The sequence below is a fragment of the Lithobates pipiens genome, unplaced genomic scaffold (genome assembly GCF_037356315.1).
Source record: "Lithobates pipiens isolate NorthernLeopardFrog02 unplaced genomic scaffold, aLitPip1_a1.2 Scaffold_16, whole genome shotgun sequence".
In the NCBI taxonomy this organism is placed as follows: domain Eukaryota; kingdom Metazoa; phylum Chordata; class Amphibia; order Anura; family Ranidae; genus Lithobates; species Lithobates pipiens.
This window is the reverse complement of record NW_027507748.1, coordinates 318,597,832-318,624,079: the sequence shown is the minus strand read 5'-3', so window position 1 is coordinate 318,624,079 and position 26,248 is coordinate 318,597,832.

The following is a 26,248-nucleotide window of genomic DNA, read 5'->3' as shown; positions in this document are numbered from 1 at the left end:
ATACTCCAGGTGTGGCCGGACCAGAGTCTTGTTGAGTGGGAGAATTATCGCGTTATCCCTGGAGTTAATACCTTTTTTAATGCCTGCCAATATTCTGTTTGCTTTGTTAGCAGCAATTGACATTCTCATTGTGTGTACTATACTTGTGATTTTTTGAGAAGCTGTCAATAGCTTCTTTTATCTATCCAACGATTTTAATTACATTCCCCTCATAGGTCATCCCTTGACAGGTGGTTGGATTTGAAGGGCATGTTAGCTGGACAGGACTGACAATACAACAATTGTTTACATGCTGTGAAGCCTTCTGGCCATCACGGATTGATTCTATTCGCTTTACCCGATTACTACCCAGGTAATCCCTGTTTGGTTGATAGGTGGGGTTGGTTGTTTTTTATTTATTTTTTTGGGGGGGATTGCAGGGTAGTAAATATTATCCTATTAATTTTTTCACATTTTTTCTTTCCATTTTCTTGATATTTTATAATCATATATTGTCCCTCTCTGCAGGCTCTCTGGGGTATGCGTTATTTAGCGGCCGCCATCATTCTATTTCACTTGATTTTTTTTATTTAAGCTTTTACCGGCCTGAACCATAGGCTTGTGATTTCATAAATAAAGTTTCTGGAGTCCGCGTATATGTGGTGAGATACTTTCCTATTTGCTTAGTCTACGCACCCCTAGATTATAGACTGTTTAATGTCCTTGTAATTAAATCCATATTTCTCTTATCTGTACGTAGAATATTCATACTGAATGTATTTACAAAATTTCTGTTTTCTTTGTATCTTTATCCATTTAGTATTTATTGTAAGCTGCATCACCTATCTCCTGAGGAAGCTCGATGGAGCGAAACATGTAGAGAAAATAGCAGCATTGTCATATTTGTAGGACTGGTAACATTCCATGTACTTATAATCTGTACCAATGCTGTATGAACTATGGTGTACCGATATCTTTATTGATGTCTATTTCTTGTTTTTATCTTTTGTGAATAAATTATTATTATTTTTTTTATATGGGTATTCTTTGATTGACTCTATTTGGTACCGTTTAAAGTCCCGGGGTTGGTTACCCTCCAGCCCCTCCTCTCCCCCCTCTTCTCAGGTTCTTTCCCCATTTTTGTTTTACTTCTGTTTCTATAATCGTTCCGGTTGCAAAAAATGTCTCTACCTGGTTTCCTTCTGTTTCTATAATCACTCCGGTTGCAAAAATTTTCTCTACCTGGTCTGCATGGTGCTATGTAAGGATTACACCAAGACCATAATATGAAGCATCTGCAGTAACAATAGTAGGTAGGGGAGGATCAAACAATGAGCGTGCTTAAAGCGGGATTAAACCCAAAAGCAAATATTTATTATATTGCAGCTTACCAATTGTTAGTTGTGATGGCTGCATTTGTTTTCTTTTTTTAGTCTTTCTTTCTTTTATTTTCATCTGGTGATCCAGTCAGTTGTTTTTAAAAAGAACAAGCCATCCTGAGGTTACAGGGATAAGACAAACTATTTAACACTGAAATGGGTGCTTACAATGATCAACTTTTATTTATTTATGTAAAACCTTTACCCCAAAAGGAAAAAAACAGTTTGCTGTAACTGTTTATAAAGTGTTAGCTAAAGTTCAGCTTCAGATTGTTGAATGAATTGTTTAATTTAAATCTGCTAGTCCATATAACACTCCCCTTCACCCAGACAGACAATGCTGCTGTGCAAATGTGCCCTCTGTGTTCTTTCCTCCAGAGTTGGGGCAATATAATACAGGAGGCTTGTTACTGGCCAGATCACTAAGTGAAAACAGAGGGAGAAAAGCCTAAAAAAGAAAACAAATGCAGCTACCGCATCTAAAGATTGGTATGCTGCAGTAGATTACATTTTTGGCTTTTGGTTTAAGCTGTTTACTAGATCTGTGACCAGACCTTGCTTAAATTTCCACCTAGTAATACTCTCAATGGCTCCACAATTCAGTCGTAATAGTAAATACATTTGGAATATCTTAAGCAAAATATGGCTGTTATTAATTTACCACACTGATCACATATCTAAGAGGAATGAACTTGGACTTTACTGGTACAGAGAGAACCCACACATTGATTGTATAAAAGTATTAAAAAGTTTATCACAAATTGTTAAAAAGCACATATACATTTAAATATTCCTTGGTCCAAGGAACTGGAACCTGCAAAACAAGCCATCAAGAGCTACACAATTTCTACTGTGTTCATAGTTGTACCAATAGATCAAAAGGTTGACACGTTTCACAATCTCTGCTTCTTTAGGACCTTGTATTCTTGGGTATAAAGATGACCAGCCTGGATGTTGCTACTAAATGGAAGTAAAATGTCAGCAGCTAGCCAATGGCAAACTTAGGCTACTTTTACACTGGGGCGGTAAAGAGACGCTCGTTTTAGTGACGCTTTGCCATTGCTTTAGCGGAGCCTTTCGGCTACTAGGGGGAGCGGTTTAACCCCCGATAGCATCTGAACAAAGGGTTAAAACCGCCTATGTTGCAGTGCTTACGAACCGCTTTTCAGGCACTTCGGAAGTGCTGTCTATTCATTCTAATAGGTAAGGGTGGGTTAGGAGCGCTGTATACATCGCTCCCAAACCTCCCAAAAGATGCTGCTTGCAGGACTTTTTGTAACATCCCGCAAGCACTCGGGTTTCACACTGGGGTGGCATGAGAGCCAGTTTTAAGGCACTTTACAGGTGCTTGAAAACAAACGCCTTCAGTGTGAAAGGGCCTGTAGGAACACTGAGCTCAACCACATCCAAGGAAAATATTTTTTTCTGTGGTTAGAGACAATTAAATTATTGGATTAATACCAGGAAAATATTTTACATCAAGTGACCACCTGGGGGGAGGGACATGGGTTTAATTATGTCCCCTCTTTGAAGATCTATCTGAAGCTCATCAGAGGCTGGCCACATAATATAAGGTGTGCCAAAAATCCAAGAGTTTCCAGACAGATCCAAATAAACTCGCAACACCAGCCCACAGATACACACGTTTACACACATAACGCTGATATTTCCTCAAATGAGGGCCCTTCCTAGTATACCACAGTATGTATCCACCAACATCTGGTATTCCACCACATTTGGAATACTGTGAAGATCTAAGAAGGCATTGTAAGGTCTGAAAGCAAGAGGGAGCATATGCTTGTATCACAACTTTTACATGTTTAGGCCAAAGCTTCTATGGTGATATAATGTGACCCAGCAATGACAGCTGAATTTGTCTAAAGAAGCATTTAGCTTTTAGAATTCAGTTTAGTCCTGCAGATTCAATGTGATTTAGAACAATTTAAAAGTACTTATTGTAGGATCCAGAGATGGGCTATATATATATATATATATATATAATTATGCCATCCAGCACATTCAGTACTGTTCACCAGGTACATTACTAAGGATTAAAACCATCAGTCTTTGAAAACAACTGATTTCTGAAGCTAGTCCTTAATAAAGAGGGATTTCACTGTGGAAAAAAATATTAAAAGCCAGCAGCTACAAATACTGCAGCTGCTCACTTTTAATAAATGGACACTCACCTGTCCCAGGGTCCAGCAATGCGGTCAGCCGAGGCCGATCGACCACTCGGCTCTTGGCTGCTGCCACCACCATTCTAGGTGAGGGAATCAGGAAGTGAAGCGCTGCAGCTTCACTTCCCGGTTCCCTACTGCGCATGCGCGAGTCGCGCAGCGCAATAGGAATTGTCCGCGCTGTCTCTGGGACCCGTGTGTGTCCCAGCAGACAGCGCGCAGGGACAGGAAGAGGCATAGACTCCCGTGGGAGTCTATGCCTGAAAGTCGGTGTAAATACCTGTCTTTGACAGGTATCTGCACCCCCCTCCCCCCTGAAAGGTGCCAATTGTGACACCGGAGGGGGGGAGGGTTCCGATGAGCGGAAGTTCCACTTTAGGGTGGAACCCCGCTTTAAGGTACATTCTTGAAAAGGAACAGGCCGTGATGTCCCTAATTTCCTTCTCGAGTAAAACTTGATGATGTGCACTTTGAAGATCCAGAGTGGGAAATAATTTAGCTTCTCTGAGTTCTGGAAATACTTCTGTAATACAGGGCAAGGAAGACGATCAATAACAACAGAAAACAGAATCTATAAAAAGAGGGGGCGGGCTTACTAATCATCTGCCTGTCCTCCTTTTACAGATCCTGTTTCATTCATATAAGCTGTAGTGAGGCTTCTAGGAATGATGGAGCTAGGTGGAAAGTGGGGCATAATTGACCTCTCTGCAGCCTTTGATACTGTTGGCCATCCCCTCCTCCTCAAAAAACTCTGCTCTTTTGGCCTTCAAGACTCTGCTCTCTCCTGGCTCTCCTCCTACCTATCACACCGCTCCTTCAGTGTGACCTGTTTCCTCCTCTCCACTTCCTCTTTCTGTAGGGGTAGCTCAAGGTTCTGTCCTCAGACCCCTTCTCTTCTCTATTTAGACCTCCTCCCTGGGTCTGTTAATAAACTCCCATGGCTTCCAGTACCAACTCTATGCTGACGACACACAGATCTATCTCTCTACTACTCACCTCAGTCCTTCAGTCTCCTCTCTCATCACTAACTTACTAACTGACATATCAACATGGATGTCACACTACTTCCTCAAACTCAATCTTTCTAAAACTGAGCTCATAATTTTTCCACCAGCCTGTGTCCCTCGCCCTGACTTCTCCATCAAGATAAATTAAATACAACCATCAGTCCCTCGCCTCATGCCAAGGTACTAGGTGTAATCCTAGACTCTGACCTGTCCTTTCAGCCCCAAATCCAATCACTGTCCAAATCGTCTAGACTTCACCTCTGAAATATGCCCCTTTCTAACCGTCGAGACCGCTAAGCAACTTATTCACTTCCTTGTTATCTCTAGCCTTGATTATTGTAACTCCCTCCTCATTGGCCTACCTCTCCGCAAGCTATCCCCTCTTCAGTCTATCATGAACGCCGCTGTCAGACTCATCCACCTTAACAACCGTTCAGGGCCACTTCTCTCTGCCAATCCCTCCACTGGCTTCCCATTGCCAAAGGAATAAAATTCAAAACACTAACAATAACATACAAAGCCATTCACAATTTTGCTCCAAGCTACATCATCAAACTTATCTCCAAATATCACCTAAACCGTTCGCTCCGCTCTTCCCAAGACCTTCTGTTCTCTACCACCTTTGTCTCCTCCTCCTATGCTCATCTCCAGGACTTCTCCAGAGCCTCTCCCATTCTCTGGAACTCACTACCCCAATCTGTCAAGCTATCTCCTACTCTGTCCATTTTTAGACGATCCCTAAAAGCTCATTTCTTCAGGGTGGCCTATCCTGCCTCCAGCTAACAACCAAATCATCTACTCCCCTCATCAGTTTATCCCTCACAGTCCCTACCTTTTGTTTTACCAGCCCATCCCTCTTAGATTGTAAGCTCGCAGGAGCAGGGCTCCTCTAACCCTCTTGCTTTGAATTGTACTGTTGATGCAGTGACTCCCTACATTGTAAAGTGCTGTGCAAACTGTCGGCACTATATAAATCCTGTATAATAATAATCAGGCACCCATGATGAGAGCCTGTGACAGCCCCCGCCACACCAAAATATTATGGCAGTGGGAGGTCTATGGATGTAAGAGTATTTCAACTAAAAAGGAGGCATCAGCACAAGAGACACTATAGGGGTTATTTATGAAAGGCAAATCCACTTTGCACTACAAGTGCAAACTACAATTGCAAAGTGCACTTGAAACTGTACTGAAAGTGCACATGGAAGTGCAGTCACTTTAAATCTAAGGGATAGATCTTAAATGAGGGGAAGCTCTACTGATTTTATTATCCAATTCAATGTGCAAGCTAAAATGCTGTTTTTTATTTTCCTTGCATGTCCCCCTCAGATCTACAGCGACTGCACTTCCAAGTGCACTTTCAGTGCAATTTCAAGTTCACTTTGCACTTGTAGTTTGCACATGTAGTGCAAAGTGGATTTGCCTTTCGTAAATAACCCCCTATATATTATGTCCCCTGGGCTGATTTTTTTTTTTTTTTTCATTAAGAATGAATTAGGCATTCCATTCTTGGGAAACAGCTTTTTGACACATTGGTTTCATACTTTCATTTTCTTTGCACATCCTACTGGATAGAGGTAACTGGAGCTGTTGTAAAAAAGATCATCCACTAATTGTAGATTTACTGCAGTAAAAAGACACCCTGTCTGATATAGTGGAGCTTTTCTTTACAATGTTGAATTCAGCTTGCACAATAGTTGAATGAAATTTTACTTGTCCTGGCAGGCAACCAAGTACAGGAATAGGCTCTCTAAGATAAAGTAAAAATAAACTCTGTGCAATCAAACAAGTATAGCAATGGGGGTTATTTACGAATGGCAAATTCATTTTGTACTATAAGTGCACTTTAAAAGTGCACTTGAAATTGCACTGAAAGTGCACTTGGACGTGCAGTCGCTGTGAATCAGAGGGGGACATGCAAGGAAAATAAAAAACAGCATTTTAGCTTGCACATGATTGGATGATAAAATCAGCAGAGCTTCCCCTCATTTCAGATCTACCCCTCAGATTTAAAGTAACTGCACTTCCAAGTGCACTTGCAGTGCAATTTCAAGTGCACTTTGCACTTGTAGTTTACACTTGTAGTGCAAAAATGAATTTGCCTTTTGGAAATAACCCCCAATGTATCACTTTTACCATATGCATATACAGTAATTTATATGACTAAATAAGTGAATATTAAAAATATTAAAATATTATAAATGCTTTACAGTGACTTCTACCTCTAAGTATATAGTGCACAGTGCATGATAAAATATATTATGCACTTCGGTGAAATAACATAATAAATATAAAGTGATATTTGCAAGCCACCTTTCCATCGACCATCAATACAGGTCCAAACAAATGTGCAAAGTGATTTTCTAGCAAATCATCACCAAAAACAGTGCCTCTTCCACCTTCCAACCAAGCCGCTTAGCTCAGGTTTTGACCTACTGAAAAACAAGTCAATATGTGCCTTGCCCTTTAAAAAGGCTCTATCGCCACAAAACTTTAATCTGTGTCATGTACACCTTTCCTCCATGTGTATCTCAAAGGAATACATGAAAACAACTCATTGCATGGTATATCAGTTCACCAGACAAATTTATTAAAATAAAGGGTTAGACTCTCATTCACAAAAAAAGTACCCTTCATCCAGTGCACATAGAAATGATTAGATCTTTAAACAAGCATTTTCCCCTTAACCACTTGGGTACCGCGCTATTGCCGAATGACGGCATTAGCGCGGACCTAGATTTCCGGGACTACGTCTATTGACGTCGTCCCGGTTACGAGCGGCCTGCGCGCCCCCTGAGGGGCGCGCGCGGCGCGCTCTGTGATCGGCGAGTCTATGAGACTCGCCTGATCACCGATCCGTGCAAGGGGTCGATCCCGACCCTTTATCACGTGATCAGCTGTCAGCCAATGACAGCTGATCATGTGATAGAACGGAGCCGGTAATCGGCTATTATTCCTCCTCGCGCTGACAGCGCGAGGAGAAAAAAAAAAAGCCGATCACCGGCGGCCGTGATCGGGACATCAGTCCCGATCACGGCCAGCAATGCAAGGCACCACATGCCACCTGCCAGTGCCCACCTGCCTCCCACAGTGCCATCCTGAAGTATAACTAAAAGTAAAAGTAAGTGCCCCCCGTCTGTGCCCATAGTGCCCACAGTGCCACCCACAGTGCCACCCACAGTGCCACCCCACAGTGCCACCCACAGTGCCACCCACAGTGCCACCCAATCTGCCTCAAAGGTGCTGCACCACAGTGCCACCCATCAGTGCCCAGCAGTGCCGCCCATCAGTGCCCAGCAGTGCCACCCATCAGTGTCCAGCAGTGCCACCTATCAGAGCCACCTATCAGTGCCACCTATCAGTGCCCATCAGTCCCATCTATCTGTGGTACCTATCAGTGCCCATCCGTGCCACCCATCCGTGCCACTTATCCGTGCCACCCATCCGTGCCATCTTATCTGTGCCCATCTTTGCCCATCAGTGCCGCCTTATCTGTGCCCATCGGTGCCGCCTTATCTGTGCCTATTAGTGCCGCCTTAACTATGCCTATCAGTGCCCACCAGTGCAGCCTATCAGTGCCCACCAATGCAGCCTATCAGTGCCCACCAATGCAGCCCATCAGTGCCCACCAATGCAGCCTATCAGTGCCGCCTTATCAGCGCACTTCAATGAAGGAGAAAAATGACCCGTTTGCAAAATTTTATAACAAACTATTAAAACATGATTTTTTTTTTTTTTTTGCATCTTTTTTTGTTTGTTTAGCAAAAAATAAAACTCCGAGCTGTAACTAAATACCACCAAAAGAAAGCTCTATTTGTGGGAAAAAAATGATAAAAATTTCATTTGGGTACAGTGTTGTATGCCCGCGCAATTGTCATTCAAAGTGCATCAGCGCTGAAAGCTGAAAATTGGTCTGGGACTGAGGGGGGTTTAAGTGCCCAGTAAGCAAGTGGTTAAGGTTAGACTTTGGCTTCAGATACCTATCTAAGCTGACTTCTGGATCCAGCTAGTGTAATGATGTCATTGACCACGCCCTTGATGCGTTTCATCATCCAATCATGACTGCTTCAGAAGGACTGCTTCTAAGATAACTAACCAGTTTCAGAGCAAGTTCAGTAATTGGTTAATTTGCAAAGTACATCTGGTAGGTACTTGGACAGTATAGAGACAGCGGATACTATATCAAGCCGGGCATTTTTTGACTGCAATGGCCTTGTGTGCAAAATCACAAGTTAGACCTCTTTCTCAAAGGAGGAAAAGCCTTGCTCATGCATCCACTGGCACTGGTCACCACCTGCTGATCCAAACTGTAGAGCATCACCAAATATCTTTTTGTACCTTTACTGCAAAGCATCACCATCACAATTGTGTCCTCTAACTGCAGATCATCACAATCATCAATGTGTCCCCTCAATGTGCTGCATTGCCAAAAATAATTTAGGTGCAGATGTGCTACCAGTCTATTCAGAATAAAAAAGCTGCCTTGATGCAATATGCCTCAAAGCAGATACATGTGCCCAATAACACATGTGCGTTAACTGAGCTACAAATGTGAATGGGTCCCAAAAAAGTATCTGATATTAAAACAATGATTGCTGCAAAGCAAGCAATGAATACTAACCCATCCTGCAGCTTGCACTGCTGAACTCCTCTTGGTTTAAGAAAGAAGCCTGCTGAAATATCATCAGCATCCAGCACATTTACAGGTGTGTGGGAAACCTAATGCCCTGCTATGCTCTATTGTTCTTTCTGATGACCCCTGTATCCTGTAGTGACATGGGGCCACAGGAGCAAACCACATAGTACAGCAGGGGAAGCCAGCATCCACCACTCCCAAGAGTGGAATTTGGCAGCATGGGTGCAAAATAGGTATGTTCCCATTGTTTGCTTTGCAGGAAACACTGCTTTTCAGATTTATTTTTAAGGGTCTTTATGACTTTTGATTTTGGCCTCTTTTCCAAATGGGCTCCTTCTACCATCATGCAAGCATCCACACTGTAGGAGTTTAAATCAAAGATAGAGAATTGAAGGACTCTTTAAAGAGAAGTTTGGGTTTTAAAAAACAAACATTTATACTCACCTAGGTGGATGCAGCATCAATCCGATGCTGCATCTGTCCCCCGCCAGCTCTGTAGTAAGAACTGAGCGATCAAACACAGCTGATCACTCAGTTCTCCCCCTCCACTCTGAGCAGAGAGCCGTAGCTGTCAGTCATCGGCTCTCTGCTCTCCCCTTCAGCACTCACTTGAGTGCTGGGCTATGGTTAGGGCAAGGGGGGCTGGCTCAGGCTCTCAGCAGATCACTGAGAGGCTGAGCCAGGTGTTGATCCAGGCTTTTTGGGGGATACCCACCATATGGTCAGGATCTTTTCAGAGCCTGGACCAGCTCTGTGATGTCAGCCAACAGTGGTCTTCAGCCCATTGTCAGCTGAAAACGAATCAAAGGAGTGGAGAACAAACTGCACTTCTGTGATACATAGGAGAAGTATGGCCAAAAAAGCTTTGGCCATACTTCTCCTTACAGGGCTTTCTGCCCATGATTGTTAAAAAGTAAAACGTTCCTGTACACCAGGGTTTTTCCTCACAGGAGTTCCAGCAGCACCCCAAATAACAGAAGCTCTTACAACCTCCTGGCTGTCTAGGTCCACTCAAGCCTGTGTCTCTTTCCAAGCTCACAGGCATTGGCTTGGTTATAAACAGACACACACCTCTAGTGTATGTACACTCTTGCTGCTTCCTTGCAGCAGACAGACAGACTTCTGGGTAAGGTGCAGCCTTGACCTATAATAAGCATTCACAATAACAGGGCTGTGCATACCCTCACCATCAGGATGTTGGGCGCCAGCAAAATGGGAACCAAGGGTTGGAGGCCTGCATGGGTGAGAAACTAGGGTGCCATGTAACCCTTCTCACACCATGACAGGCCATTGCACTGTCATAACACTGTTTAGAAGTCAGGTAAATTTAAACTCCACTTTCATTATAATAGATATAACACATATAAGTGTATTATAGTAGTGTTTACCTTTTAATTTCAGTGTGCAGCCAGCTAGGGGTGTTTACTGCTTGCATAATTTGGCATTATTATAGCATTTTGCTGCAGAAAAAGCAATAAACACAGATAAGACTTTCTTATGAAAGCTACAGATTTTTTCAGAGTAGTCAGTTGTCATGCATAATTAGATTTTTTTAGTGCCTTTTTGGGCATACAACAGATTTCTGCAATGTTTACAACCATATTTTGACTTTGTTTCAAGAAAATGTTTTGGAGACAGAAAAATAAAAAGACTAAAAGAAAACTCAAATATCCTGAATCGTCCCTACGGTATACAATGCTGGGGAAACTTACATGTGGATTTTGACAGGTGCGACCTCAGAAGCATACTTAGTATAATATTAGAACTCTTTAACACTTTTCTGAATCATAAAGGCTGCCATTGCTTATTCTTTCTCAAAACACTACCGTATACTCAAAGGAAACGGTTTCCTTTTTAAACATAATTGAACAGGCAAACATTTTTACAAGTGAAGGAGATATGCGTGAATACAAACACATGGAAGATTTGTCTTTTACATCATTTGGTCAACCATATTATTAGATGATGTACCATGGAAAAGGTACACCCTTGGCCTCAGAAGATAGAATTACCCCCTTGAAATGACTTGCTGCCCACCTGTCTCTGTCAATGACAAGTCTTCAGGTGAATGGCGAAGACAACATTTCAATGGAAAAAACTCAGGGCTTTGACTTGGCCAGCCAGTAGCCCTCCGCTTATTTTTAAGTTATTCCTTGGTAGATTGGTTATTGTGCTTTGGATTATTATTGTGTTGAAAAATCAATTTCTGGTTAAACTAGAGCCTTTAAATAGATGACCATTCCCTTCAAACTCATTTTTTTTTTGTTATCATGCAGGATTCATAGATGACTCTGTAACTGCAAGCTGCCTAAGCCCTGAAGCAGCAAATCAACCCTTCTAATCAAGCTGGTTTGCACCAAACCTTTCAACTGTTTCTGGGGCTAAACAAATCCTATGTTGATTCATTTGTCCATGGCACATTATTTCAAAAGCCCTGGTCTATGCTTGTATGTTCAATGGCAAACTGTAATCTTGCTCTTGGACAGCAAAAACTTTTTCCTGGCAGGAGTTCCCATGATGAAACTTATTTTTTTTTTTAGATCTTTTATAATCAAATAGTCAGCTATTGGGCTTAATTTGCTAAACTGACAAGTCCAGGACAAAATATCAGTTGTCACCCTTAGATTATTTCCCCTACAGTGGATTTATTGATTTAAAAATATTTGGTGATTTTTTTAAAATCCATTGTTAGACTCATAGGCATACACAACTTCTTTCAGGGGTCCTTAGAGAGCTCTTTTTGACCTTGAGATGTAGAGACCAAACATGTCAACAACAAAGAGAAAACCAGACCCCAGACATATGAGGTTTAAATAAAGCAGGGAGGTTGTAATTATTAATATCTAATCTGGAACACTTGATTTTAATTTAATAAATTGGAAGTGGTGGTAAATGTAGGGGTATACTTTAATTTCCTATGTGGTAAATTTGTATTTAGGTATCATTTGTTCATGTGCATATCATCTTTATCTGTAGGTACTTCTTCAAAAAATTTTTTAGCAGATTTGTTGAACGATTTCCATGGGGCATACTTACTTTTTTACATGATCATTGTTGCCTTGCTGTCTATTGCTTTTAACATTTTGAGTCACTGACCCTGAAAACGTGCAATTAGCATTTTCAGAAGGAGAGGTCAGCATTGGCAGCCTATGCTCTATGACAGGTTTCCTTGATAAGAGAAAATCCACAGTTTTTGTATTTTCTGACTTAAAAATGATTTACATTCTCAAGAGCATTTACTGTAATATATACACAGAAGTGAACAGGTGGCTTCTGCAGTTTTATGTATAGGTGGCTTGTGTGTAGGCAGGACCAGATCTTCCACAAAACACCTTAGGGCCTGGTTGATGTCCAGGGGTAAAGCAGTAGTAAACAGCAAAAAAAATTCTAACAAAATGGTACCCTATATGATAATAATAGTACAATGTGCTAGTATGCATTGTAAACAGCGGCACGATGTGAGAGCTGTAGAGACTTCTATTTTCAGCCTGCCTTCCTTTTGGGTTTGCAAGCTTCGGCTGTTTGACTGGCTGAGCCACGATTATGTCACTCCTGCGCATGTGTGTGGGAGTCACGGCCACAGCAGGGTTCTCTCAATGGATGGCACGCCGTCCATTGGGAGCACAGTGCACATGCATCGATAACGCCACCAGCTGCTACTATAGTAAATATCTTGTAAACGGTGCACATTTAGGAGATTTTTACTTATGGTTTTAGTGCCACCATATCTGCTTGTTAAAGCCTCCAGAATTTCTTTACTATGACTGCCCTTACATGCCCTCTATTATGCATTTGTTGTTTTTTTTAAATAGATCCAAACTTTAGATGTAAATTAGTAAACCTCTAAAGTTTATTAATACCAGGTATGTGATTAAGGTAGAAGTGCCTCTGTATATCTTTTCTGCTATAAAAACTATCCTCCGTCTGCAAACAATTGACCATGCGCAACCCACTTTACAATCCCTGCATCTGTAAGTCAGAAGTAGGTATTGGGGGCAGTAACTCTTGTGCACATGCATGGAAGATATATTAACCTGGCCCTGCTAATAAAGATGGCTGAAAACTGGAGTGACAAGGGGACGTGCAGCCATTGCAATGTTGAATGGGTGTCATGGGCAGGTAAGTATGCTCTAAATATGCAAACATGCATTTTGCATACACATTATGGCTAAATTCCAGCCAACATGTTTCAGACTTTAGTACAGCTTTAACTGCTTGCCGACTGGCTTACGCCGATATACATCTGCAGAAGGGCACGTACAGGCAGGTTAACGTACCTGTATGCTGCCCTTTAAGAAGTGGTTTGTGGGCATGTGCCCGCCACGACCTCCTTTAGTGGGGACACCCGCGATCGTCTCACAGAGAGGAAGAATGGGGAAATGTTAATGTAAACAAGCATTTCCCCTTTCTGCCTAGTGACACTGACACTGATCACAGCTCTCTGTAATCGGGAGCGGTGATCAGTGTCAGCCCCTCCCCCCACAGTTAGAATCACTCCCTAGGACACATTTAACCCCATATAGCGCCACCTAGTGGTTAACCCCTTCACTGCCAGTCACATTTACACAGTAATCAATGCATTTTTAATTACACTGATCGCTGTATAAATGTGAATGGTCCCAAAATCGCTCCAAAGTGTCCGATCTGTCCACTATAATGTCGCAGTCACGATAAAAATCATGGATCACCGCCATTACTAGTAAAAAAAAAATTATTAATAAAAATGACATAAAACTATCCCCTATTTTGTAGACACTTTAACTTTTGTGCAAACCAATCAATAAATGCTTATTGCAATTTTCTTTTACCAAAAATATGTAGAAGAATATGTATCTGCGTAAACTGTCGAAAAATATAAATTTTTTATATATTTTTTGGGGATATTTATTATAGCAAAAAGTAAAAAAAAGAATGCATTTTTTTCAAAATTAACGCTATTTTTTTGTTTACAGCACGAAACATAAAAAATGCAGAGGTGATCAAATACAGAAAGCTCTATTTGTGGGGGAAAAAAGGACATTTTGTTTGGGAGCCACGTTAAACCGACGCAGTGCCGAATCGCATAAAGTTCTCTGGACTTTGGGCAGCCAAATGGTCCGGGGCTTAAGTGGTTAATGTCTATTCTGTGTAATCTGTTTATATGGAGAACAAGTACAAATATGGAGGTGTTGTTGCCTGTCTCTGTTTATGTAGTGCCCCATATGCCAGTTTCAGGGGTTCATACTTCTGCAGAGCAGAATTTCTGTTTTCTGCCCACTGAGCGCATATGTATAAAATACAAATAAACTGTGAAATCGTAAGGTCTTTTCATAGACTAGAAATTAGGTTGAGGGGCGGAGCAGACATGCCTGCCTAAAGCTCTGCTCTCTGAGAGACTGATAAAGTCGAATATTGACGGGTGTTCGCCAGCACTCCTGAATTCGAGGGTCTCAGTCCGGTGTCACTGGACAGAATGTGGGTCCCAAAATTAACAAAATAGTGCCACCTCACAGCACAGCTACAACGGCACTGCAGCAGTCTGCCTCAGGTACCTCCAGCGGTGATGATATCAACTTAAAGGCATATACTGTCACACAGACTGTACCATATGATTCTGAGGTACACTGAGTGTATTTGGAAGATTCGCCTCAGAATGAAATTACCTCACCAATTACACTGAAACAAATAGAAAAAAAATGCTTCAAAAGCATTGAAAAGCACCTCCAACCATATGATCATATTACTACTAGACTTACCAAGGAAATAAGAGAGCTGGGTCAGCGGCAGCACTTATCCACACTTGAAACCAGAGTAAATGACTTAGAAATTAACAACGTGGAATGCTATAATGAAATTGAAAACCTTAAAGAAGAAAATGCAACATTACAGACAAGATTTGAAAACTACGAAAATCAAGATGCTCTAATTTGCGTATTAGAGGTATTCCTGAAACTGTAATTTACTTACAAGCTAAAATGACAGCACTTTTTCAGGAACTACAACCAGCCATCCCAATAGACCATCTGGAAATTAACAGGGTTCTTAGAGCCCTAACACCTAAAAAAAAATCTGATGGTCCACCCTGCGATATCATTGCAAAGTTTAATTTCTACAGAACAAAAGAAAAACTACTAACAGCAGCAAGAAATAAAGAACTTCCAAGGACATAATTAACAGCTTTTTGCAGACTTGTCCCAACTTACAATAAATAAAACAAGGGCCTTAAAACCCTTACTACAAGTATTACAACGCAATCAAATTACATATCAATGGGGATTCCCCTTTTCAGTGCGTTTCACATTTCAAGGCTCTAAATTTACATGTCGTTCTGCTAACAAACTCCAAATTACCCTTCAAGACATGCATCTGCTGAACTCGACATCAGAATCAAGAAACCACTCGACGAAGACCGACATCATCGTCTCCAAATAAATCTTCTGTATTGCTAAGGACAAATGAGCACCAGAGTTCACATAAAAGGGCTGATATTGATCATCTGATCAAGCCCCTGATGACTCTATGGACTGAAGTTTACTATATACTCATATTTCTCTCTCTACTTGATGGATAAGTTCACCAATGCTTACTGTCTATTTCACATTTTGCATCTACTGTATATACTCGAGTATAAGCCGAGTTTTCAGCCCATTTTTTTGGCTGAAAACCCCCCTCGGCTTATACTAAAACAGCATGTGTCTCCCACTGTGTTATGCAGTCTGTTCAGCCATCTATTGTAACAAAACCCCGCTTCCTCCTTTACTGTGATAGAGGAACACTGATACAATGCTGGAAAACTGTATCAGCATTCCATCTATCTCAGACGAGGAGGAGGCGGGGCTTTGTTACAATGGACAGCCAAACAGACTGCATAACACAGTGGGAGACGCACGCTGTTTTAGTAATGAAAGGTACGGCTGCAGATGGGCAAAGTAAGACTACAGATGGACACGGGGAGACTACAGATGGGCACAGTAAGACTACAGATGGGCACAGTGAGACTACAGATGGACACAATTTGGCTGCAAATGGTCACAGTGAGACTGCAAATGGGCACAATTAGACTGCAAATTGGCACATTGAGGCTTCAGATAGGCATTGTTTACCCAGTAGCTGCTGCATTTTCCCACCCTAGGCTTATACTCGAGTCAATATGTTTTTTGTGGTAAAATTAGGTGCCTTAGCTTATATTCAGGTCGGCCTATACTCAAGTATATACGGTAATTAATTCTTATTCTATTTGGACACACTCGGTTATGATAATGTGAAATTGCTATCTTTTCCATTTTCATAACTTCATACTTCTAGGGTCTATTCTTCATCTATCTCTTGATTAATAAGACAGTTCTTATTATCATTATTGTCTTAAGTTCTTAATATAACATATTGTAACAACTGCTTTACTCCAGATCCAAGATAAATGGCTTAATGGTCAAAATGGATACATTTTCAGTATCCATGTTTCTTTTCCATTATTTTTCCACCAGTTCCTGCTAGTGCTAAAATATTCTCATTCCTTTTATACTTATGGAAACTTGCTACTAGTAGGCTTTGTTGTTTTTTTCGGGAATGTTTCCTGTGCTCCCTTTTTGCTACTCTGGGTTAGTTCATTGATATAGTGGACAATCAACAGTGGCCAATGTACCCTTGGGGGGAGTTTTTTACCCCCGCAATAGAAATGTTATGAGATTATATATGTTTTATTTACTATTTAAAATGAAGAATATTTATTTTTTATTATTAAATCTTCTACTCTTTCCTTTTCTATCCCCCCCACCCCTTCCAGAGGCAAGTCTATCTACACAATGTTTTGGAGAACATGATATCTTACCTCAGGCATTCATAACCCTATGGCTCCATTAAATATACTATCCTTGAATACATCCGACAAAAACGCACCAAAGCCTTTCGCTCCTTTGCCACTAGAAAAGCACATATCTTGTGCCTTCAAGAAACCCACTTCACACCACAATCCACTCCTAAATTTTTTAACAAACTGTACTCACAGGTCTACACAGCCTCAGCTTCAACTAAAAAGCGAGGCGTACTTATTGCGTTTCACCGCAATAACCCATTTACATTAATAAAGAAAATGAAAGACTTGTAGGGTCGATATCTGATTCTAACAGGATATTTGCATGGTACTGCCATAACAGTAATTTCATAATATTCCCCCAACAAAAGTCCTACTTCGTGCCTCTCTCACCTTTTACAGGTAATTAAATCACATAAAATAGGAACATTACTTTTATGTGGAGATTCCAATCTAACTCTCTTTCCCTTTCTAGACAAATAACATATCTCAATCAAATGTTCCTAATAGACACTATTTTTCACAACTTATTACAAAACATGTTTTAGTAGACTTCTGGCGTGAACTGAATCCAACTAAAAGACAATTTACCCATTATTCACATCCCCATCGCTCATTCTCACGAATAGACCACATATTCCTAACTACAGGTATGGTGAACTGAAATCTTAACGTCCAAAATTTTACCAATCCCATGTTCGGATCATAGTGCAATACTTGTTAATTGGATAAGGCTAAACCTAAATTTGACCTGTTTTCACAGAATCAGATATAACTCAATATAACTCAATCAATCAATCTATCACAACACAATTTTTACATGAAAGCTAATAAACTGGAAACTCTATTAGCCCGCACGCTCAAATCTTGCAACTCTCCCACTAAACCTATTCTCCTCATAATATCTAAAGATGTATACTCCAATAACCCAAGGAAAATACTTCAACAATTTAAAACACATTTAAACACTTTATATTCTTCTGACACTGAGCTGGATGCATCCAAAGCAGATTGTTATTTTCCCACATTTCCCTCCCCCCATTATCCACAACACAGTTAGAGCTACTAGAGAAACCTGTATTGATTGAAGAGGTGTCCAGTGCTATCAAAACACTGAAAATAAACAAAAGACCTGGCCCTGATGAATTTTATGAACTATATTATCGTACATATATTGAATCATTATCACCCACCTTAACTGATGCCTTCAACTCTATACTATCAGATCACTCATTTAGACAGGAAACGTTAACAGCAATTATTTGTATGCTTCCCAAACCAAACTCGGACGATAGCATTTGTTCGAACTATCGTCCTATCTCTTTACTAAATGTAGATATTAAAATATTAGGCAAAAGCCTTGCTACTAGATTTAATACATTTATTGGTAAAATTATACATAAAGACCAAGCAGGATTTATCCCTATCCGACAAGCAAATGATAATATTAGACGTGCCACCCTTCTATCACTAGATATAAAAAAAGGCATTTGATATAGTAAATGGGGATTCAGCCTCCATTTCGTACAATGGATCTCAGCACTTTACTGCAAACTTAAAGCATACATTAAATACGCAGGTTACAAATTTGAAACATTCAATGTAAAAAGGGGAAAACGTCAAGGATGCCTGATCTCACCTTTATTATTTGCTTTGCTTATTGAGCCTTTAGCACAAGGAATGGAACCTTCTATAACAGGCATAGAAATGGGAGGTTGTCACCACAAGATATGTTTATTTGCCAGATGACATCCTTCTATTTTTATCTTCACCTCAAATTTCAGCTCTTAACCTTAAGAATATAGTAAAAACTATTCATTCATCTCAGGCATTATGGTTAACACTCAAATATCTACTGCACTGAACACTGCAGAAAAATTAATTGCACAAGACTCATTACCCTTTAAATGGGCTACACATAGCATTTCTTATTTGGGTATCCAGCTCACTGCCAGCCACTTGGATTCATTTTCCACCAACTATCCTTCTTTGCTAAAAACATGCTTTTAAAATGATCATCTATACCGACTTCATGGGTTGGGAAAATAAATATAATAAAGATGGCCATACTTCCCAAATTCCTGTTCCTTTTTAGAGTTCTTCTAATACACATCCTGGCCTATTTCCTTAGAATAATACAACAAAAATGTATAAAATTTACTTGGGGGGAATCTCAAACCACGAATATTTAGAGAAACCGTATTCCTTTCCAAAATCCATGGTGGCCTAGGATTTCCAAACATTTCATTATATTATAAAGCCGTTCAACTAGCATAATCCATAAAATATCACTCAAAAACTGAGATTCCCCTGTGGGTTACCATCGAAGCAATAGATTGCGACCCTCTCTCCATACACAATATTTTATGGTTACAGCCCATAGATCATAAAATTTTAAAAAATCCAATCACTAAACATTTTCTAGTTATCTGGGATAGACTCAAAATCTCTCAAGATCTGCAATCCAAACATAATCCACTATCTTTTCTCAAAAACACAGCTTTCTGTCCAGCATGGACTTATCCCAGATCTTTTCGGGCTTGGTCCAAAGCAGGTATAACATGTTTACATCACATGATTCTAAATACAACAATTCATCCCTTCCCAGACTTTTGCATGTCTTTTGGGCTCCCGCAATCAAAAATATTCCGTTACCTTCAAATTAAGAACTTTTGTATTCCTTTCCTAAGTATTGACGACGCTGTAGATGATTTTACTAAGTTTAAAAATGTATGCATTTAAAACCCCCATGCTAGAGGTCTCATATCAACAATATACTCCGCATTGCTTGTTAATTCAGATGTTAAATTACGATCTTATGTGGTGAAATGGGAAAAAATATCTTGATCGAACTATAGATAAAACAGAATGGTCTGCAATCTGGTCAAATATCAAATCTTTTTCTCCTAATGTGACAGATATTGAAACCACCTACAAGGTACTCTCACGCTGGTATTTGGTTCCTGCTACAATAACTAAATTTGTGTCTGATTACTCTGATTACTGGTCTCTGCTTTCGCGTATACACATGTGGTGGAATTGTTCTATTATAAAACAATTCTGGAAAAAAGTTTTTTTACTAGCTTTAGAAATGTTTGAAATAACAATAATACCAGATCCAGAAATTGCCCTTTTAAATATAAAACCTGATTACATGACTTGTACACAATTCAAGCTATTCATACAACTTATGACGACTGCAAAACAGACAGTAACTAAAGCATGGAAAACTCCCTTACTAAACATAGCAGAAACCAAGCACAGAATGAATCGGTCATTGTTGCATGCAATAATAGAAGCCCTAGATAAGAAAATCCAAAAGGATATGAAGGTCTATGGAAACCATGGTTCACACATTGTTTACCTATAAACTTTGACCACTAGGTACTCCAGTCATGATGACTAACATTTTTAAATGCAATAATGATAAAACTATAAGAATAGATTATGCCTCCGGAACACCCCATGCCCTCTGTCCCCCTCACCATTCCTTGGTCTCAGGTCTCAGAACTCATCCCATCCCCACAGAGAGTGCAGAAGATAAAATCATTTAAGTACATGTAAAGAGGATTTTATTGAACATTTTTCCTGACTCCAGTAGGTTACAGTGTCGTGGAAAACATAGTTTTGAGTCTTCTGATGGTCAAGAGAGGAGCGTTGCAGAAGGCGTCCACCCAAGTGAGGCATTTTGGAAAATTTTTTAGTCCTTGCCGCCCAGAGCTGTCAGCTTCCACATCCCACCTGCAGTGTCTGCATCGCATGGTGGCCAAGACAGAGATGGAGAGCTTTCCAGCTGACAATCCACTGACTTACTGGGTCATGAGAATAGATCACTGGCCAGAACTTTCCCAGTATGCTATTGAGTTGTTGGACTGCCCTGCATTTAGTGTGCTTTCGGAACGGGCATTCAGTGCTGCAGGAGGTTTCGTTACTGATCATAAAAGGCATCTGTCTACAGACCGCTTGACTTTTAGAAAAATGAATCAGTCTTGGATTACCAGCTATGAAGCCCCTGATGCCAATGTCACTGATTAAGTCTTTTTGGGATGTGGAAGGCTTCCAGGCTGCCTAGCTTTGAGGGTCTCCAATCATTTCATCTGGAAGAATGTTTTTGGTGTAGGTTTCATGGGCACAATTAACACCCAAAGACCAATTTTTCAGCACCTGTTTGACAGGTGCATATACTGTAATTGCAATTTTTTACAGCAAGGCCATTCTTGCTTTCATCAAGAGTACTTCTATAGGATTACGGTGGGAAGGCGCCACAACATCCAAAGAGCAAATTTTCTGCACCTGTTTGACTGGTGTAAATCATTGCAATTTTTACAGCAAGGCCAATTCTTGCTTTCATCAAGATTACCTCTAAAGGGTTATGGTGGAAAGGCACCACCGACACCCTTAGCCCTTGTACACACGGTCGGACATTCCGATGGATAATGTCTGATAGGACCGTGTTGTCGGATAACCCGACAGTGTGTGGGCTCCATCGGACTGTTTCCGTCAGAGTATCCGACGGTTCAAGTTTTCCAGCTGGGCTATAAAATTTTCTGACAACATGATCCGATCAGACTTTGTCCGATCATGTGTAGAGAATTCTGATCGGACAAAGTGCCACGCATGCTCAGATCAAATTCCTAGACTAAAGCTATTGGCTACTAGCCAGAACGTAGTCCCATCCTAACGAAATAACGTCATCACGTTAAGTACGATCGGATTTTCTGACAACTTTGTCCGTGTGTATGCAACAGTTTCGGACAAAATCCGACAGATTTGGTTGTTGGAATGTCCGACCGTGTGTACAAGGGCTAAGACCAATTTTTCTGCACCTGTTTGACAGTTGCATATCATTGCAATTTTTTACAGCAAGGCCAATTCTTCCTTTCATCAAGATTACCTCTATAAAGTTACGGTGGGAAGCGTCACAGACACTTAAATACCAATTTGTATGCACCTACTTCTATACAAAGTCAAAGTGACACCAGTATTTATCCAAAAAATCTCTAATCTTGTTCCCAGTGCACTACATTGTGGCCTCATCATATACACTGGCTCCCCAGCTGTTGCTGAACAAAATAAAGGAAGCTTGCAGGGAAAATTTAATTTTTGTTGGCTTTATAAATGCAATTATTGCTGCAGCAGATTCTAGACATAGTACAGATCTGCCACTTTACAGGTAGACTAAGGGGATTCCCCGGGCACTATATTGAAGGGAATTTTTCATTTTTAGGCTTTCACTTTAAAAATCAAAAAATCACTACTCATTTAAAAGGACGTTTTTCACAAACTTTTTTTTTATTGATACATGTCCCCCAGGGCAGGACCTGACCCCTATATACCATTTTGTATGCCCAATTACTTGCATATAGGCCTTTAAAATGGGCGGTTTTGATTTTTGACTTTCGTATACCATTGACTTTAATGGGGTTCGTTATTTAGGTCCGTGACCATCCAATGTAAATGAACGGAAATAAACCACCAGCATCAAGTCTTGTGGACAAACTTTCACCTTCCACGTTTGACCTAAAAGGTCACAAAGGCAGCTTAAGGAAACACACAGTAATGCTACTCGAGGAAAAAAAAAAGGAAAAACATGGTGCTCTCTGTATTCAAAGCCAAAGGTCTTTATTAAAAAACCCACTCAGATTAAAAACATATTAAAAAGGCTCTTCAGTATTGGCACACAGGAGCAGGGACATTCCCCACAGCTCACCACTCAGGCTCTGTCTGACTGACACCCCAGGATCAAATCATCTGAGCTGGGCTGCTGCTAGACTGTCCTCTATCCCCTGCAACACTGACTGGTCTCAGCGCTCCACTCATTGTGAAGTGATATATCATGAGGTGTTTCTCAGGTGCCCCTAGGGGGGTGTGGTTTCCCAGCCCACCTTCTTACACACTTAATGAGGCATTAGCATGGAACCAGTATGTGTAAATTAGCTGTCACCTGACATGTCTTTGCATGTTTCCAGGACGGTCATTTACTAAGTAGAAAAAGCAAAAATAAAGATGACAGCCCTGGAACATGAACTTTAAGCATTTTAAAAATGGTGGTGAAAGAGCGGCTATTCGTTCACATAGTGCTTGCATCAGGAGTGTAGTGTAGTGATATCATGATGGATGCATTTCTTCTCAGTAAGGCCGCGTACACACGGGCGGACTGTTCGCCCAACTTAGTCCGCTGAACAGTGTTTCAGCGAACAATCCGCTCGTGTGTGGGCTTCAGCGGACAGTTTCAGCGGACAGTCTGACGAACAAAGTCTTTCGGAATTTCCGTAAGACAGTCCGTCCAAACTTGGTTTCAGCGGACAGTCCGCTCGTGTGTAGGCTTGTTCGACAGACTAAGTTTCGCACATGCTCAGAAAGGATTTACACAGCGAAGGTTGCATTGCAGTGTATTGGACGTCGAATTTCTCGTCCCGTCGTACGTGCCGTTCACGTCATCGCGCACGCTTTCAGTGGACTGTTCGTTCATCGTGTGTGGTCAAGTCCGTTCATGCAAATTTTGAGCGGACTGTTTGTCGGATTGTCTGACGAACTTAGTTGGGCGAACAGTCCGCCCGTGTGTACGCGGCCTTAGAAGTGGCGGGCGGTGCTCCATTTTTTGGGAGGGTGGCAAAACCACCCGTCACCCACCCAGTCGGCTGCAGCCATTCCACCCCCCCATCGCTTGACTCTCAGCCCACCAGCTAGCACTTACCCCATCTAGTTTGTGAGCAACGCTTCTTGCTAGTCAGCTTCACCGTGCGGCTTCACAGTTGCTGCCCCTGCATCTTCTTCTTCTTGGCAGTTAATACGATTGCTTCTCCTCCTTGCCAATCGGGTCTCAGGACTCGCTTCCTGACTGACTGGGAGGAGAATCAGGAAGACAATATTAATTTGCTATTGTTACACAACTGGCTAGGCTCTGGCTCTAATCATGAGCTTCTAAAAAAAAAAAAAAAATTGGAATCCATGCGTATGGCACCCTGCATGTAGATTAGGGGCCAGACACATGGAATAGAAGCGCCCTTATGGATGGGCCTCCATTGACTATATCTTTATTTTGGCTGATTGCGTAGATCACTATTAGAAGGGAAAAAATATATATACTGTATTTGCCGGCGTATAAGGTGGCTGGGCAGATAAGACGACCCCCTAATTTTCCATTTTAAATGTTGGATTTGTGCTATACTTGCCGTATAAGACGACCCCCTTCTGACCAGTCTGTCAGCCTGCTGGATGTGCGGTAATGCTGTATGTTCAGTAGCGCTTTGTGTAACGGTTAACACTGTCTCACAGTATACATACAGTATACCGCGCTAAGCCAATCACAGCGAGCAATGTATTCTATTAATGAATACAAAGCCTGCTCGGATTGGCAGGGGCTGTAACATCATCAGCCCGCGCCTCTGACTCTCAAAGCCAATCAGAGCAGGCTACCGTATGTAGCCTGCTCGGATTGGCAGAGGTGGTTACTCCAGTCCGAGCAGGCTTTGTATTCACTAATAGAATACATCGCTTGCCAGGATTGGCTCAGCGGTGTATACAGTATTACCGCACATTCAGTAAGCATCCAGAGGGATGCTATGCAGCGGGCGGCTTGCATACAAGACGGCTTTGCTTTATACCCGGCGTATATATATAAAAGTGTACTCACTTTTGGGAGATACTGTATGTCACTGTAAATTTTCTGTCCCCTCAAAGTAACTCAACACACACAGCCAAAGTCCTGCTCTGTAACAGCGGTTAAGGGGGGTAGATTGGGAATGTCTGTTTGCTGGTCTGAGGCTGTCTCTTTATTGGTCTGAGGCTGTCTCTTTGCTGGACTGAGGCTGTCTCTTTGCTGGACTCATGCCGCGTACACACAATTTTCCGTATTCCTGGGGGCAATTATATCAGCCTACGAATGGGATATATCTAGCATGAAAAAAAAGGGCAGGACCAAGTAAAATAAAGAAAAACAAGAAACTATGCAGACTGAATGCAAAAGAATTGTATCAAAAATCACACAGAAAGCGTAGAAACAAGCACCAAGGTGCCCAGAGCCCAGGAAGAGACATCTATCACATCCAAACAGTAACAGATGCAAAGATTAAGGGACTTTCAGCTGGCAGCCTTACAGCATTTTCACTGGAATCCTGGCGTGTCTTGCCGACAAAGCCGATATTGCCATTGTGGAATGCGCATGAACCCCCTCTGGAGGGGAAAGACCCAAAGCTACCTATGCCCATCTGATGGTTAGTCTAGCTAAAAGGAAAATTATTCTAGGTGGGGGCCATTTGACCCATTTTAGGAGTTACTGATAGATGAACCAGTTATCCGCCAACCTGAACTTCTGCGTTCTCTGAAGAGAAGTGGAAAAAGGACCTAAAAATTGTGGCCACCCTTGACCAATCTTTCCGTCCCGAAACTGCAGACAAGATTGCACCACCCAATTTATATGATGAAGTCCAACCTTTCAAAGAAAAGGCGGAACTGGATTAAGAACCACTCTGTCTTGAAACAGCTCACAATATGGAGACTTGGCTGAGAATGCTCGTATTTTTCCGAGATCCGACTGGTTGTTGATTTAGCTATAAGGTTGCTCGCATAAAACGTGCCAACAAATGGATCTTCCACACAACAAACAGTTAGAGCTGAAACGGTCGACAGCTGGACCGAACTGTAGACAAGCACTTTGTCTATGGCTGATTGGAAGAACTCCAAGACCTCAATACGAGAGGAAGACTCAGGATTGAATCGAATCGAATTATCACTGCCACCCCAAAGATCTTTTCTGCACGCTATAGTACGTAGCATTCAAGGATATCTTCCAAGATTCGAACATGATCCACTGAACCTCTTCTGCTAAGGCCCACCTGGGCTAGCCTGCTTCTTACAAATAACCAGGCCATCCAATTAAGCCATATTGGGATGAGAAATGCCGCTCGAGTACCAAAGATCTCTGAAGTGCCATCAGCCCATCAGCAGAGCGATCAAAAACTGCCACAACATATGGATCGTGTTCAGGATTGGAGAAGTTTGAGGAAAAAACGAATTGTTTTTTTGTTCTCGGATTGAAGACCAGGAGAAGAAGACTGCCAGCTAAGCACTGACAGAAGATGCCATTAAATCCACTTGTGGGGTGCCCCACTTAGCAAACAGTTGTAGGAAACATCCATTTGTTTAGATCCAGAAAGTGTGTGCTCAAAAAGTGTCTGCTCATGTCAGACTCATTTCAGACTCATGAACCTGTCAGTCTCTTACCCCGGGAAGGTAAGAGACTGACAGAGACAACAGATTACACTCCAGCAACCCGA